Source organism: Chiloscyllium punctatum, unplaced genomic scaffold, assembly GCF_047496795.1.
Source record: "Chiloscyllium punctatum isolate Juve2018m unplaced genomic scaffold, sChiPun1.3 scaffold_134, whole genome shotgun sequence".
Classification (NCBI taxonomy): Eukaryota; Metazoa; Chordata; class Chondrichthyes; order Orectolobiformes; family Hemiscylliidae; genus Chiloscyllium; species Chiloscyllium punctatum.
This window is the reverse complement of record NW_027309868.1, coordinates 388,912-406,846: the sequence shown is the minus strand read 5'-3', so window position 1 is coordinate 406,846 and position 17,935 is coordinate 388,912.

Genomic DNA, 17,935 nt, shown 5'->3' with positions numbered 1-17,935 from the left:
AGTAACCATCACAGACCGACATACCTCCTACAGTACAGTAACCATCACACCCCGACATTCCTCCCACTGTACAGTAACCATCATGGCCAGACATACCTCGCACTGTACAGTAACCATCACGGTCCGACATACCTCCCACTGTACAGTAACCATCACGGTCTGACATACCTCTCACTGTACAGTTACCACGACACCCCGACATACCTCCCACTTTAGAGTAACCATCACTGCCCGACATATCTTCCACTGTATGGTAACAGTCACGGCCAGACATACCTCCCACTGTACAGTAACCATCACAGACCGACATACTCCCACGGTACAATAACCATCACGGCCCGACATACCTCCGACTATACAGTAACCATCACACCCCGACATTCCTACCACTGTACAGTAACCATCATGGCCAGACATACCTCGCACTGTACAGTAACCATCACGGTCCGACATACCTCCCACTGTACAGTAACCATCACGGCCCGATATACCTCCCACTGTACAGTAACCACCACACCCCGACATACCTCCCACTGTACAGTAACCATCGCACCCCGACATACCTCCAACTGTACAGTTACCATCATGGCCCGACATACTTCCCACTGTACAGTAAGCATCACGGCCCGACATATCTCCCACTGTACAGCAACCATCACGGCCCGATATAACTCCCACTACACAGTAACCATCACACCCCGAAATACCTCCTACTGTACAGTTACCATCACGGCCCGACATACCTCTCACTGTACAGTAAGCATCACGGCCCAACATACCTCCAACTGCACAGTAACCATCACGGCCAGACATACTTCCCACTGTACAGTAACCATCACGGTCAGACATACCTCCCACTGTACAGTAACCATCACAGCCCAACATACCTCCCACGGTACAGTAAGCATCACACTCCGACATACCTCACACTGTACAGTAACCATCACACCCCGACATACCTCCCACTGTAGAGTAACCATCACACCCCGACATACCTCCCACTATACAGTAACCTTCACTCCCTGACATACCTACCACTGTAGAGTAACCATCACGGCCCGACATACCTCCCACTGCACAGTAACCATCACGACCCGATAAACCTCCCACTGCACAGTAACCATCACGATCCGATAAACCCCCCACAGTACAGTAACCATCACGGTCCGACATACCTCCCACTGTACAGTAACCATCACACCCCGACATACCTCCCACTGTACAGTAACCATCGCACCCCGACATACCTCCCACTGTACAGTAACCATCACACCCCGACATACCTCCCACTGTACAGTAACCATCACGGTCCGACATACCTCCCACTTTACAGTAACCATCACGGCCCGACATACCTCCCACTGTCCAGTAACCATCACACCCCGACATACCTCCCACTGTACAGTAACTATCGCAAACCGACATACCTCCCACTGTACAGTAACCATCACGGCCCGACATACCTCCCACTGTACAGTAACCATCACAACCCGACATACCTACCACTGTACAGTAACCGTCACGGACCGACATACCCCCCACTGTACAGTAAACGTCACGGCCTGACATACCTCACACTGTACAGTAACCATCACACCCCGACATACCTCCCACTGTACAGTTACCACCACACCCCGACACACCTCCCACTGTACAGTAACCATCACGGCCTGACATACCTCGCACGGCACAGTAACCATCACGACCCGACATACCTCACACTGTACAGTAACCATCACGGTCCGACATACCTCCCACTGTACAGTAACCATCAAAGCCCGATATATCTCCCACTGTACAGTAACCATCAAAGCCCGATATATCTCCCACTGTACAGTAACCATCGCACCACGACATTCCTCCCACTGTACAGTAACCATCACGACCCGATATACCTCCCACTGTACAGTAACCATCACACACCAACATACCTTCCACTGTACAGTAACCAGCGTACCCCGACATACCTCCCACTGCACAGGAACCATCACACCCCAACATACCTTCCACTGTACAGTAACCATCGTACCCCGACATACCTCCCACTGTACAGTAACCATCACACCCCGACATACCTCCCACTGTACAGTAACCATCGTACCCCGACATACCTCACACTGTACAGTAACCATCACACCCCGACAGACCTCCCACTGTACAGTTACCACCACACCCCGACATACCTCCCACTGTACAGTAACCATCACACGCTGACATAAACCCCATTGTACAGTAACCATCACGGTCTGACATACGTCCCACGGCACAGTAACCGTCACGACCCGACATACCTCCCACTGTACAGTAACCATCTCGGCCCGACATACCTCCCACTGTACAGTAACCACCATACCACGACATACCTCCCACTGTAGAGTAACCATCACACCCCGACTTACCTCCCACGGCACAGTAACCGTCATGACCGACATACCTCCCACTGTACAGTAACCATCACGGTCCGACATACCTCCCACTGTACAGTAACCATCACGGCCCGATATATCTCCCACTGTACAGTAACCATCACACCCCGACATACCTCCCACTGTACAGTAACCATCGCAACCCGACATACCTCCCACTGCACAGTAACCATCACGACCCGATATACCTCCCACTGTACAGTAACCATCACGGCCAGACAATCCTCCCACTGTACAGTAACCATCACGGTCCGACATACCTCCCACTGTACAGTAACCATCACGGTCTGACATACCTCCCACTGTACAGTAACCATCTCGGTCCGACATACCTCCCACTGTACAGTTACCATCACACCCCGACATACCTCCCACTGTACAGTAACCATCACACCCCGACATACCTCCCACGGTACAGTAACCATCACGGCCAGACAATCCTCTCACTGTACAGTAACCATCACGGTCCGACATACCTCCCACTGTACAGTAACCATCACGGCCCGACATACCTCCCACTGTACAGTAACCATCACACCCCGACATACCTCCCACTGTACAGTCACCTTCACACCCTGACATACCTACCACTGTACAGTAACCATTAAACCCCGACATACCTCCCACTCTACAGTTACCAACACTCACTGACATACCTCCCACTGTACAGTAACCGTCACACCCTGACATACCCCCCACTGTACAATAACCATCACACCCTGATTTACCGCACTCTACATTAACCAACACGGCCCGACATACCTCCCACTGTACAGTTACCACCACACCCCGACATACCTCCCACTGTACAGTTACCACCACACCCCGACATATCTCCCACTGTACAGTAACCATCACACCCCGACATACCTCCCACTATACAGTAACCATCACGGTCTGACACACCTCTCACTGTACAGTTATCACGACACCCCGACATACCTCCCACTTTAGAGTAACCATCACTGCCCGACATACCTTCCACTGTACGGTAACAGTCACGGCCAGACATACCTCCCACTGTACAGTAACCATCACGGCCAGACATACCCCTCACTGTACAGTAACCATCACACCCCGACATACTTCCCACTGTACAGTATCCATCACACCCCGACATACCCCTCACTGTCCAGTAACCATCACGGCCAGACATACCCCTCACTGTACAGTAACCATCACACCCCGACATACTTCCCACTGTACAGTAACCATCACACCCCGACATACCCCTCACTGTACAGTAACCATCACAGCCAGACATACCCCTCACTGTACAGTAACCATTACAGCCCGACATACCACTCACTGTACATTAACCATCGCACCCCTACATACCTCCCACTGTAAATTAACCACCACACCCCAACATACCTCCCACTGTATAGTAACCATCACACCCCGACATACCTCCCACTGTACAGTAACCATCACACCCCGTCATACCTCCCACTGTACAGTAACCATCATGGCCAGAAATACCTCGCACTGTACAGTAACCATCACACCCCGACATACCTCCCACTGTACAGTAACCATCACGGCCCGATATACCTCCCACTGTACAGTAACCATCACACACCGACATACCTCCCACTGTACAGTAACTATCGCACCCCGACATACCTCCCACTGTACAGTAACCATCACACCCCGACATACCTCCCACTGTACAGTAACCATCACGGTCCGACATACCTCCCACTTTACAGTAACCATCACGGCCCGACATACATCCCACTGTCCAGTAACCATCACACCCCGACATACCTCCCACTGTACAGTAACTATCGCAACCCGACATACCTCCCACTGTACAGTAACCATCACGGCCCGACATACCTCCCACTGTACAGTAACCATCACAACCCGACATACCTACCACTGTACAGTAACCATCACGGACCGACATACCCCCCACTGTACAGTAACCGTCACGGCCTGACATACCTCACACTGTACAGTAACCATCACACCCCGACATACCTCCCACTGTACAGTTACCACCACACCCCGACACACCTCCCACTGTACAGTAACCATCACACGCTGACATACCTCCCATTGTACAGTAACCATCACGGCCTGACATACCTCGCACGGCACAGTAACCATCACGACCCGACATACCTCACACTGTACAGTAACCATCACGGTCCGACATACCTCCCACTGTACAGTAACCATCAAAGCCCGATATATCTCCCACTGTACAGTAACCATCACACCCCGACATACCACCCACTGTACAGTAACCATCGCACCACGACATTCCTCCCACTGTACAGTAACCATCACGACCCGATATACCTCCCACTGTACAGTAACCATCACACACCAACATACCTTCCACTGTACAGTAACCAGCGTACCCCGACATACCTCCCACTGCACAGGAACCATCACACCCCAACATACCTTCCACTGTACAGTAACCATCGTACCCCGACATACCTCCCACTGTACAGTAACCATCACACCCCGACATACCTCCCACTGTACAGTAACCACCACACCCCGACATATCTCCCACTGTACAGTAACCATCACACCCTGACATTCCTCCCACTGTACAGTAACCATCACGGCCCGACATACCTCCCACTATACAGTAACCATCACGGTCTGACATACCTCTCACTGTACAGTTACCACGACACCCCGACATACCTCCCACTTTAGAGTAACCATCACTGCCCGACATACCTTCCACTGTACGGTAACAGTCACGGCCAGACATACCTCCCACTGTACAGTAACCATCACGTTCTGGCATACCTCCCACTGCACAGCAAGAATCACGGCCAGACTTACCTCCCACTGTACAGTAACCATCACACCCCGACATACTTCCCACTGTACAGTAACCATCACACCCCGACATACCTCCCAATGTACAGTAACCATCACACCCCGACATACCTCCCACTGTACAGTAACCATCACACCCCGACATACCTCCCACTGTACAGTAACCATCACACCCCGACATATCCGTCACTGTACAGTAACCATCACACCCCGACATACTTCCCACTGTACAGTAACCATCACACCCCGACATACCTCCCACTGTCCAGTAACCATCACACCCCGACATACCTCGCACTGTACAGTAACCATCACGGCCCGACATACCTCCCACTGTACAGTAACCATCACAACCCGACATACCTACCACTGTACAGTAACCATCACGGACCGACATACCCCCCACTGTACAGTAACCGTCACGGCCTGACATACCTCCCACTGTACAGTAACCATCACACCCCGACATACCTCCCACTGTACTGTAACCATCACGGCCCGACATACCTCACACTGTACAGTAACCAGCACATCCCGACATACCTCCCACTGTACAGTTACCACCACACCCCGACATTCCTCCCACTGTACAGTAACCATCACACGCTGACATACCTCCCACTGTACAGTAACCATCACGGCCTGACATACCTCGCACGGCACAGTAACCATCACGACCCGACATACCTCACACTGTACAGTTACCATCACGGTCCGACATAACTCCCCCTGTACAGTAACCATCACGGCCCGATATATCTCCCACTGTACAGTAACCATCACACCCCGACATACCACCCACTGTACAGTAAACATCGCACCACGACATTCCTCCCACTGTACAGTAACCATCACGACTCGATATACCTCCCACTGTACAGTAACCATCACACACCAACATACCTTCCACTGTACAGTAACCAGCGTACCCCGACATACCTCCCACTGCACAGGAACCATCACACCCCAACATACCTTCCACTGTACAGTAACCATCGTACACCGACATACCTCCCACTGTACAGTAACCATCACACCCCGAAAGACCTCCCACTGAACAGTTACCACCACACCCCGACATACCTCCCACTGTACAGTAAGCATCACGGCCCAACATACCTCACACTGTACAGTTACCATCACGGCCCGACATACCTCCCACTGTACAGTAAGCATCACGGCGCGACATACCTCCCACTGTACAGTAACCATCACGGCCCGATATACCTCCCACTATACAGTAACCATCACGGTCTGACATACCTCTCACTGTACCGTTACCACGACACCCCGACATACCTCCCACTTTAGAGTAACCATCACTGCGCGACATACCTTCCACTGTACAGTAACCATCACGGCCAGACATACCTCCCACTGTACAGTAACCATCACACCCCGACATACCTCCCACTGTACAGTAACCATCACACCCCGACATACCTCCCACTGTACAGTAACTATCACACCCCGAATTTCCGCACACTGTACACTAACCATCACAGCCCGACATACCTCCCACTGTACAGTAACCATCACAGCCCGACATACTCCCACTGTACAGTAACCATCACAGCCAGACATACCTCCCACTGTACAGTAACCATCACATTCCGACATACCTCCCACTGCACAGTAACAATCACGTCCCGATATACATCCCACTGTTCATTAACCATCAAACCCCGACATACCTCCCACTGTACAGTAACCACCACACTCCGACATACCTCCCACTGTACAGTAACTATCACGAAACTAAATACCTCCCACTATACAGTAACCATCACGGTCTGACATACCTCTCACTGTACAGTAACCATCACACCCCGACATACCTCCCACTGTACAGTTACCACCACACCCCGACACACCTCCCACTGTACAGTAACCATCACGGCCTGACATACCTCGCACGGCACAGTAACCATCACGACCCGACATACCTCACACTGTACAGTAACCATCACGGTCCGACATACCTCCCACTGTACAGTAACCATCAAAGCCCGATATATCTCCCACTGTACAGTAACCATCAAAGCCCGATATATCTCCCACTGTACAGTAACCATCGCACCACGACATTCCTCCCACTGTACAGTAACCATCACGACCCGATATACCTCCCACTGTACAGTAACCATCACACACCAACATACCTTCCACTGTACAGTAACCAGCGTACCCCGACATACCTCCCACTGCACAGGAACCATCACACCCCAACATACCTTCCACTGTACAGTAACCATCGTACCCCGACATACCTCCCACTGTACAGTAACCATCACACCCCGACATACCTCCCACTGTACAGTAACCATCGTACCCCGACATACCTCACACTGTACAGTAACCATCACACCCCGACAGACCTCCCACTGTACAGTTACCACCACACCCCGACATACCTCCCACTGTACAGTAACCATCACACGCTGACATAAACCCCATTGTACAGTAACCATCACGGTCTGACATACGTCCCACGGCACAGTAACCGTCACGACCCGACATACCTCCCACTGTACAGTAACCATCTCGGCCCGACATACCTCCCACTGTACAGTAACCACCATACCACGACATACCTCCCACTGTAGAGTAACCATCACACCCCGACTTACCTCCCACGGCACAGTAACCGTCATGACCGACATACCTCCCACTGTACAGTAACCATCACGGTCCGACATACCTCCCACTGTACAGTAACCATCACGGCCCGATATATCTCCCACTGTACAGTAACCATCACACCCCGACATACCTCCCACTGTACAGTAACCATCGCAACCCGACATACCTCCCACTGCACAGTAACCATCACGACCCGATATACCTCCCACTGTACAGTAACCATCACGGCCAGACAATCCTCCCACTGTACAGTAACCATCACGGTCCGACATACCTCCCACTGTACAGTAACCATCACGGTCTGACATACCTCCCACTGTACAGTAACCATCTCGGTCCGACATACCTCCCACTGTGCAGTTACCATCACACCCCGACATACCTCCCACTGTACAGTAACCATCACACCCCGACATACCTCCCACGGTACAGTAACCATCACGGCCAGACAATCCTCTCACTGTACAGTAACCATCACGGTCCGACATACCTCCCACTGTACAGTAACCATCACGGCCCGACATACCTCCCACTGTACAGTAACCATCACACCCCGACATACCTCCCACTGTACAGTCACCTTCACACCCTGACATACCTACCACTGTACAGTAACCATTAAACCCCGACATACCTCCCACTCTACAGTTACCAACACTCACTGACATACCTCCCACTGTACAGTAACCGTCACACCCTGACATACCCCCCACTGTACAATAACCATCACACCCTGATTTACCGCACTCTACATTAACCAACACGGCCCGACATACCTCCCACTGTACAGTTACCACCACACCCCGACATACCTCCCACTGTACAGTTACCACCACACCCCGACATATCTCCCACTGTACAGTAACCATCACACCCCGACATACCTCCCACTATACAGTAACCATCACGGTCTGACACACCTCTCACTGTACAGTTATCACGACACCCCGACATACCTCCCACTTTAGAGTAACCATCACTGCCCGACATACCTTCCACTGTACGGTAACAGTCACGGCCAGACATACCTCCCACTGTACAGTAACCATCACGGCCAGACATACCCCTCACTGTACAGTAACCATCACACCCCGACATACTTCCCACTGTACAGTATCCATCACACCCCGACATACCCCTCACTGTCCAGTAACCATCACGGCCAGACATACCCCTCACTGTACAGTAACCATCACACCCCGACATACTTCCCACTGTACAGTAACCATCACACCCCGACATACCCCTCACTGTACAGTAACCATCACAGCCAGACATACCCCTCACTGTACAGTAACCATTACAGCCCGACATACCACTCACTGTACATTAACCATCGCACCCCTACATACCTCCCACTGTAAATTAACCACCACACCCCAACATACCTCCCACTGTATAGTAACCATCACACCCCGACATACCTCCCACTGTACAGTAACCATCACACCCCGTCATACCTCCCACTGTACAGTAACCATCATGGCCAGAAATACCTCGCACTGTACAGTAACCATCACACCCCGACATACCTCCCACTGTACAGTAACCATCACGGCCCGATATACCTCCCACTGTACAGTAACCATCACACACCGACATACCTCCCACTGTACAGTAACTATCGCACCCCGACATACCTCCCACTGTACAGTAACCATCACACCCCGACATACCTCCCACTGTACAGTAACCATCACGGTCCGACATACCTCCCACTTTACAGTAACCATCACGGCCCGACATACATCCCACTGTCCAGTAACCATCACACCCCGACATACCTCCCACTGTACAGTAACTATCGCAACCCGACATACCTCCCACTGTACAGTAACCATCACGGCCCGACATACCTCCCACTGTACAGTAACCATCACAACCCGACATACCTACCACTGTACAGTAACCATCACGGACCGACATACCCCCCACTGTACAGTAACCGTCACGGCCTGACATACCTCACACTGTACAGTAACCATCACACCCCGACATACCTCCCACTGTACAGTTACCACCACACCCCGACACACCTCCCACTGTACAGTAACCATCACACGCTGACATACCTCCCATTGTACAGTAACCATCACGGCCTGACATACCTCGCACGGCACAGTAACCATCACGACCCGACATACCTCACACTGTACAGTAACCATCACGGTCCGACATACCTCCCACTGTACAGTAACCATCAAAGCCCGATATATCTCCCACTGTACAGTAACCATCACACCCCGACATACCACCCACTGTACAGTAACCATCGCACCACGACATTCCTCCCACTGTACAGTAACCATCACGACCCGATATACCTCCCACTGTACAGTAACCATCACACACCAACATACCTTCCACTGTACAGTAACCAGCGTACCCCGACATACCTCCCACTGCACAGGAACCATCACACCCCAACATACCTTCCACTGTACAGTAACCATCGTACCCCGACATACCTCCCACTGTACAGTAACCATCACACCCCGACATACCTCCCACTGTACAGTAACCACCACACCCCGACATATCTCCCACTGTACAGTAACCATCACACCCTGACATTCCTCCCACTGTACAGTAACCATCACGGCCCGACATACCTCCCACTATACAGTAACCATCACGGTCTGACATACCTCTCACTGTACAGTTACCACGACACCCCGACATACCTCCCACTTTAGAGTAACCATCACTGCCCGACATACCTTCCACTGTACGGTAACAGTCACGGCCAGACATACCTCCCACTGTACAGTAACCATCACGTTCTGGCATACCTCCCACTGCACAGCAAGAATCACGGCCAGACTTACCTCCCACTGTACAGTAACCATCACACCCCGACATACTTCCCACTGTACAGTAACCATCACACCCCGACATACCTCCCAATGTACAGTAACCATCACACCCCGACATACCTCCCACTGTACAGTAACCATCACACCCCGACATACCTCCCACTGTACAGTAACCATCACACCCCGACATATCCGTCACTGTACAGTAACCATCACACCCCGACATACTTCCCACTGTACAGTAACCATCACACCCCGACATACCTCCCACTGTCCAGTAACCATCACACCCCGACATACCTCGCACTGTACAGTAACCATCACGGCCCGACATACCTCCCACTGTACAGTAACCATCACAACCCGACATACCTACCACTGTACAGTAACCATCACGGACCGACATACCCCCCACTGTACAGTAACCGTCACGGCCTGACATACCTCCCACTGTACAGTAACCATCACACCCCGACATACCTCCCACTGTACTGTAACCATCACGGCCCGACATACCTCACACTGTACAGTAACCAGCACATCCCGACATACCTCCCACTGTACAGTTACCACCACACCCCGACATTCCTCCCACTGTACAGTAACCATCACACGCTGACATACCTCCCACTGTACAGTAACCATCACGGCCTGACATACCTCGCACGGCACAGTAACCATCACGACCCGACATACCTCACACTGTACAGTTACCATCACGGTCCGACATAACTCCCCCTGTACAGTAACCATCACGGCCCGATATATCTCCCACTGTACAGTAACCATCACACCCCGACATACCACCCACTGTACAGTAAACATCGCACCACGACATTCCTCCCACTGTACAGTAACCATCACGACTCGATATACCTCCCACTGTACAGTAACCATCACACACCAACATACCTTCCACTGTACAGTAACCAGCGTACCCCGACATACCTCCCACTGCACAGGAACCATCACACCCCAACATACCTTCCACTGTACAGTAACCATCGTACACCGACATACCTCCCACTGTACAGTAACCATCACACCCCGACAGACCTCCCACTGAACAGTTACCACCACACCCCGACATACCTCCCACTGTACAGTAAGCATCACGGCCCAACATACCTCACACTGTACAGTTACCATCACGGCCCGACATACCTCCCACTGTACAGTAAGCATCACGGCGCGACATACCTCCCACTGTACAGTAACCATCACGGCCCGATATACCTCCCACTATACAGTAACCATCACGGTCTGACATACCTCTCACTGTACCGTTACCACGACACCCCGACATACCTCCCACTTTAGAGTAACCATCACTGCGCGACATACCTTCCACTGTACAGTAACCATCACGGCCAGACATACCTCCCACTGTACAGTAACCATCACACCCCGACATACCTCCCACTGTACAGTAACCATCACACCCCGACATACCTCCCACTGTACAGTAACTATCACACCCCGAATTTCCGCACACTGTACACTAACCATCACAGCCCGACATACCTCCCACTGTACAGTAACCATCACAGCCCGACATACTCCCACTGTACAGTAACCATCACAGCCAGACATACCTCCCACTGTACAGTAACCATCACATTCCGACATACCTCCCACTGCACAGTAACAATCACGTCCCGATATACATCCCACTGTTCATTAACCATCAAACCCCGACATACCTCCCACTGTACAGTAACCACCACACTCCGACATACCTCCCACTGTACAGTAACTATCACGAAACTAAATACCTCCCACTATACAGTAACCATCACGGTCTGACATACCTCTCACTGTACAGTTACCACGACACCCCGACATACCTCCCACTTTAGAGTAACCATCACTGCCCGACATACCTTCCAGTGTACGGTAACAGTCACGGCCCGACATACCTCCCACTGTACAGTAACCATCACACCCCGACATACCTACCACTGTACTGGAACCATCACGGCCCGACATACCTCAAACTGTACAGTAACCATCACACCCCGACATACCTCACACTGTACAGTAACCACCACGGTCTGACATACCCCCCACAGTACAGCAACCATCACGGCCAGACATACCTCCCACTGTACATTAACCATCACACCCCGACTTACTGCACACTTTACAGTAAGCATCACAGTCCGACTTACCTCCCACTGTACAGTAACTATCACGGCCCGACATACCTCCCACTGTACAGTAACCATCACAGCCCGACATACTCTCACCGTACAGCAACCATTACAGCCCGACTTACCGCACACTGTACAGTAAGCATCACAGTCCGACATACCTCCGACTGTACAGTAACCATCACTGTCCGACATACCTCCCTCTGTACAGTAACCATCACGGCCTGATATACCTCCCACTGTACAGTAACCACCACACCCCGACATCGCTCCCACTGTACAGTAACTATCACACCCCGTCAAACCTCCCACTGTACAATAACCATCACGGCCCGACATACCTCACACTGTACAGTTACCACCACACACCGACTATCTCCCACTGTACAGTAACCATCACACCCAGACATTCCTCCCACTGTACAGTAACCATCACGGCCCGACATACCTCCCACTCTCCAGTAACCATCACGGTCTGACATACCTCTCACTGTACAGTTACCACGACACACCGACATACCTCCCACTTGAGAGTAACCATCACTGCCCGACATATCTTCCACTGTACGGTAACAGTCACGGCTGAACATAGCTCCCACTGTACAGTGACTATCACGGTCTCACATACCTCACACTGTACAGCAACCATCACAGCCAGACATACCTCCCACTGTACAGTAACCATCAAACCCCGACATACCTCCCACTGTACAGTAACCATCACGGCCCGACATACCTCCCACTGTACAGTAACCATCACAACCCGAATTACCGCACAAAATACAGTAACCATCACAGCCCGACATACCTCCCACTGTGCAGTAACCATCACAACCCGACATTCCTCCCACTGTACAGTAACGATCACGGCCCGACATACCTCCTACTGTACAGTAAACATCACGGTCTGACATACCTCACACTGTACAGTAACCATCACACCCCGACATACTCTAAACGTACAGTAACCATCACGGCCAGACATACCTCCCACTGTACAGTAACTATCACGGTCCGATATTCCTCCCACTGTACAGTAACCATCGCACCCCGACATCCCTCACACTGTACAGTAACCATCACAGCCCGACATATCTCCCACTGTACAGTAACCATCACGGCCTGACATACCTCGCACTGTACAGTAACCATCACGGTCTGACATACCTCACACTGTACAGTAACCATCACACCACGACATATCTCCCACGGTACAGTAAACATCACACCCCGACATACCTCCCACTGTACATTAACCATCACGGCCCGACATACCTCCCACTGTACAGTAACCATCACACCCCGACATACCTCTCACTATACAGTAACCTTCACACCCTGACATACCTACCACTGTAGAGTAAGCATCAAACCCCGACATACCACCCACTGTACAGTTACCAACACACACCGACATACCTCCCACTGTACAGTAACCATCACACACTGACATTCCTCCCACTGTACAATAACCATCACACCCCGACTTACCGCACACTGTACAGTAACCATCACGGCCCGACATACCTCCCACTGTACAGTAACCATCACGGTCTGACATACCTCCCACTGTACAGCAAACATCACCGCCAGACATACCGCCCACTGTACAGTAACCATCACGTTCCGACATACCTCCCACTGCATAGTAACCATCACGTCACGATATACATCGCACTGTTCAGTAACCATCACACCCCGACATACCTCCCACTGTACAGTAACCACCACACCCCGACATACCTCCCACTGTACAGTAACCATCACAATCCGACATACCTACCACTGTACAGTAACCATCACGGCCCAACATACCTCACACTGTACAGTAACCATCACACCCCGACATACCTCCCACTATACAGTTACCACCCCACCCCGACATATCTCCCACTGTACAGTAACCATCACACCCTGACATTCCTCCCACTGTACAGTAACCATCAAACCCCGACATACCTCCCACTGTACAGTAACTATCACACCCCGAATTACCGCACACTGTACAGTAACCATCACATTCCGACATACCTCCCACTGCACGGTAACAATCACGTCCCGATATACATCCCACTGTACAGTAACCACCAGACTCCGACATACCTCCCACTGTACAGTAACTATCACAACCCAACATACCTACCACTGTACAGTAACCATCACGGCCTGACATACCTCCCACTTTACGGTAACAGTCACGGCCAGACATACCTCCCACTGTACAGTAACCATCACGGTCTGACATACCTCCCAGTGTACAGCAAGAATCATGCCCAGACATACCTCCCACTGTATAGAAACCATCACACCCCGAATTACCGCACACTGTACAGTAACCATCACAGCCCGACATACCTCCCACATTACAGTAACCATCACGGTCTGACATATCTCCCACTGTACACTTACCACCCCACCCCGACATATCTCCACTGTACAGTAACCATCACTGCCCGACAACCCTCCCACTTTACGGTAACAGTCACGGCCAGACATACCTCCCACTGTACAGTAACCATCACGGTCTGACATACCTCCCAGTGTACAGCAAGAATCATGCCCAGACATACTTCCCACTGTATAGAAACCATCACACCCCAAATTACCGCACACTGTACAGTAACCATCACAGCCCGACATACCTCCCACTGTACAATAACCATAACGGACCGACATACCTCCCACTGTACAGTAACCATCACGTTCCCACATACCACCCACTGTACAGTAACAATCACGTTCCGACATACCTCCCACTGTACAGTAACCATCACACCCCGACATACCTCCCACTGTACAGTAACCATCACACCCCGACATACCACCCACTGTACAGTAACCATCACGGCCCGATTTACCTCCCACTGTACAGTAACCATCACGACCCGACATACCTCCCACTGTACAATAACCATCACGGCCCGACATACCTCCTACTGTACAGTAACCATCACGACCCAACATACCTCACACTGTACAGTAACCATCACGGTCCGACATACCTCCCACTGTACAGTAACCATCACACCCCGACATTCCTCCCACGGTACAGTTAATCCCACACACCGACATATCTCCCACTGTACAGTAACCATCCCACCCAGACATTCCTCCCACTGTACAGTAACCATCACGGCCCGATATACCTCCCACTATACAGTAACCATCACGGTCTGACATACCTCTCACTGTACAGTTACCACGACACCCCGACAGACCTCCCACTTTAGAGAAACCATCACTGCCCGACATACCTTCCACTGTACCGTAACAGTCACGGCCCGACATATCTCCCACTGTACAGTAACCATCACACCCCGACAGACCTCCCACTGTACATTAACCATCACATCCCGAATTACCGCACACTGTACAGTAACCATCACTACCCGACATACCTACCACTGTACAGTAACCATCACGGCCCGACATACCTCACACTGTACAGTAACCATCACACCCCGACATACCTCCCACTGTACAGTAACCATCACGGCCCGACATACCTCACACTGTACAGTAACCATCACACCCCGACATACCTCCCACTGTACAGTTACGACCACACCCCGACATATCTCCCACTGAACAGTAACCATCACACCCCGACATATCTCCCACTGAACAGTAACCATCACACCCTGACATTCCTCCCACTGTACAGTAACCATCACGGTCTGACATACCTCTCACTGTAAAGTTACCACGACACCACGACATAGCTCCCACTTTAGAGAAACCATCACTGCACGACATACCTTCCACTGTACGGTAACAGTCACGGCCAGACATACCTCCCACTGTACAGTAACCATCACACCCCGACATACCTCCCACTGTACAGTAACCATCACACCGCGACATACCCCCCATTGTACAGTAACCATCACACCCCGACATACCTCCCACGGTACAGTAACCATCACGGCCCGTCATACCTCCCACTGTACAGTAACCATCACAGCCCGACGTACTCCCACTATACAGTAACCATCAGGGCTCGATATACTTCCCACTGTACAGAAACCATCACAGCCCGACATACCTCCCACTGTACAGAAACGATCACACCCCGACATACCTCCCACTGCACAGTAACCTCCACACCCCGACATCCCTCCCACTGTTCAGTAGCCATCACACCCCGACATACCTCCCTCTGTACAGTAACCGTCACACCCCGACATACCTCCCACTGTACAGTAACCACCACACCCCGACATACCTCCCACTGTACAGTAACCGTCACGGTCCGACATACCTCCCACTGTACAGAAACGATCACACCCCGACATACCTCCCTCTGTACAGTTACCACCACACCCCGACATACCTCCCACTGTACAGTTACCGCCACACCCCGACATACCTCCCACTGTACAGTAACCATCACACCCCGACATACCTCCCACTGTACAGTTACCACCACACCGCGACATACCTCCCACTGTACAGTAACCATCACACCCCGATATTCCTCCCACTGTACAGTAACCATCACGGCACGATATACCCCCCACTCTACAGTAACCATCACGGCCCGACATACCCACCACTGAACAGTAACCATCACACCCCGACATACCCCCCACTGTACAGTAACCATCACACCCCGACATAACTCCCACTGTACAGTAACCATCACACCCCGACATACCCCCCACTGTACAGTAACCATCACACCCCGACATACCTCCCACTGTACAGTAACCATCACACCCCGACATACCCCCCACTGTACAGTAACCATCACACCCCGACATAACTCCCACTGTACAGTAACCACCACGGACCGACATACCTCCCACTGTACATTAACCATCACGGCCAGACATAACCCCAACTGTACAGTAACCATCACACCCCGACATACCTCCCACTGTACAGTAACCATTACGGCCAGACATACCCCCCAATGTACAGTAACCATCACACCCCGACATACTTTCCACTATACAGTAACCATCACCGCCAGACATACCTCCCACTGTACAGTAACCAATACACCCCGACATACCTCTCACTGTACAGTAAACATCACGGCCCGACATACCTCACACTGTACAGTAACCATCACGGTCCGACA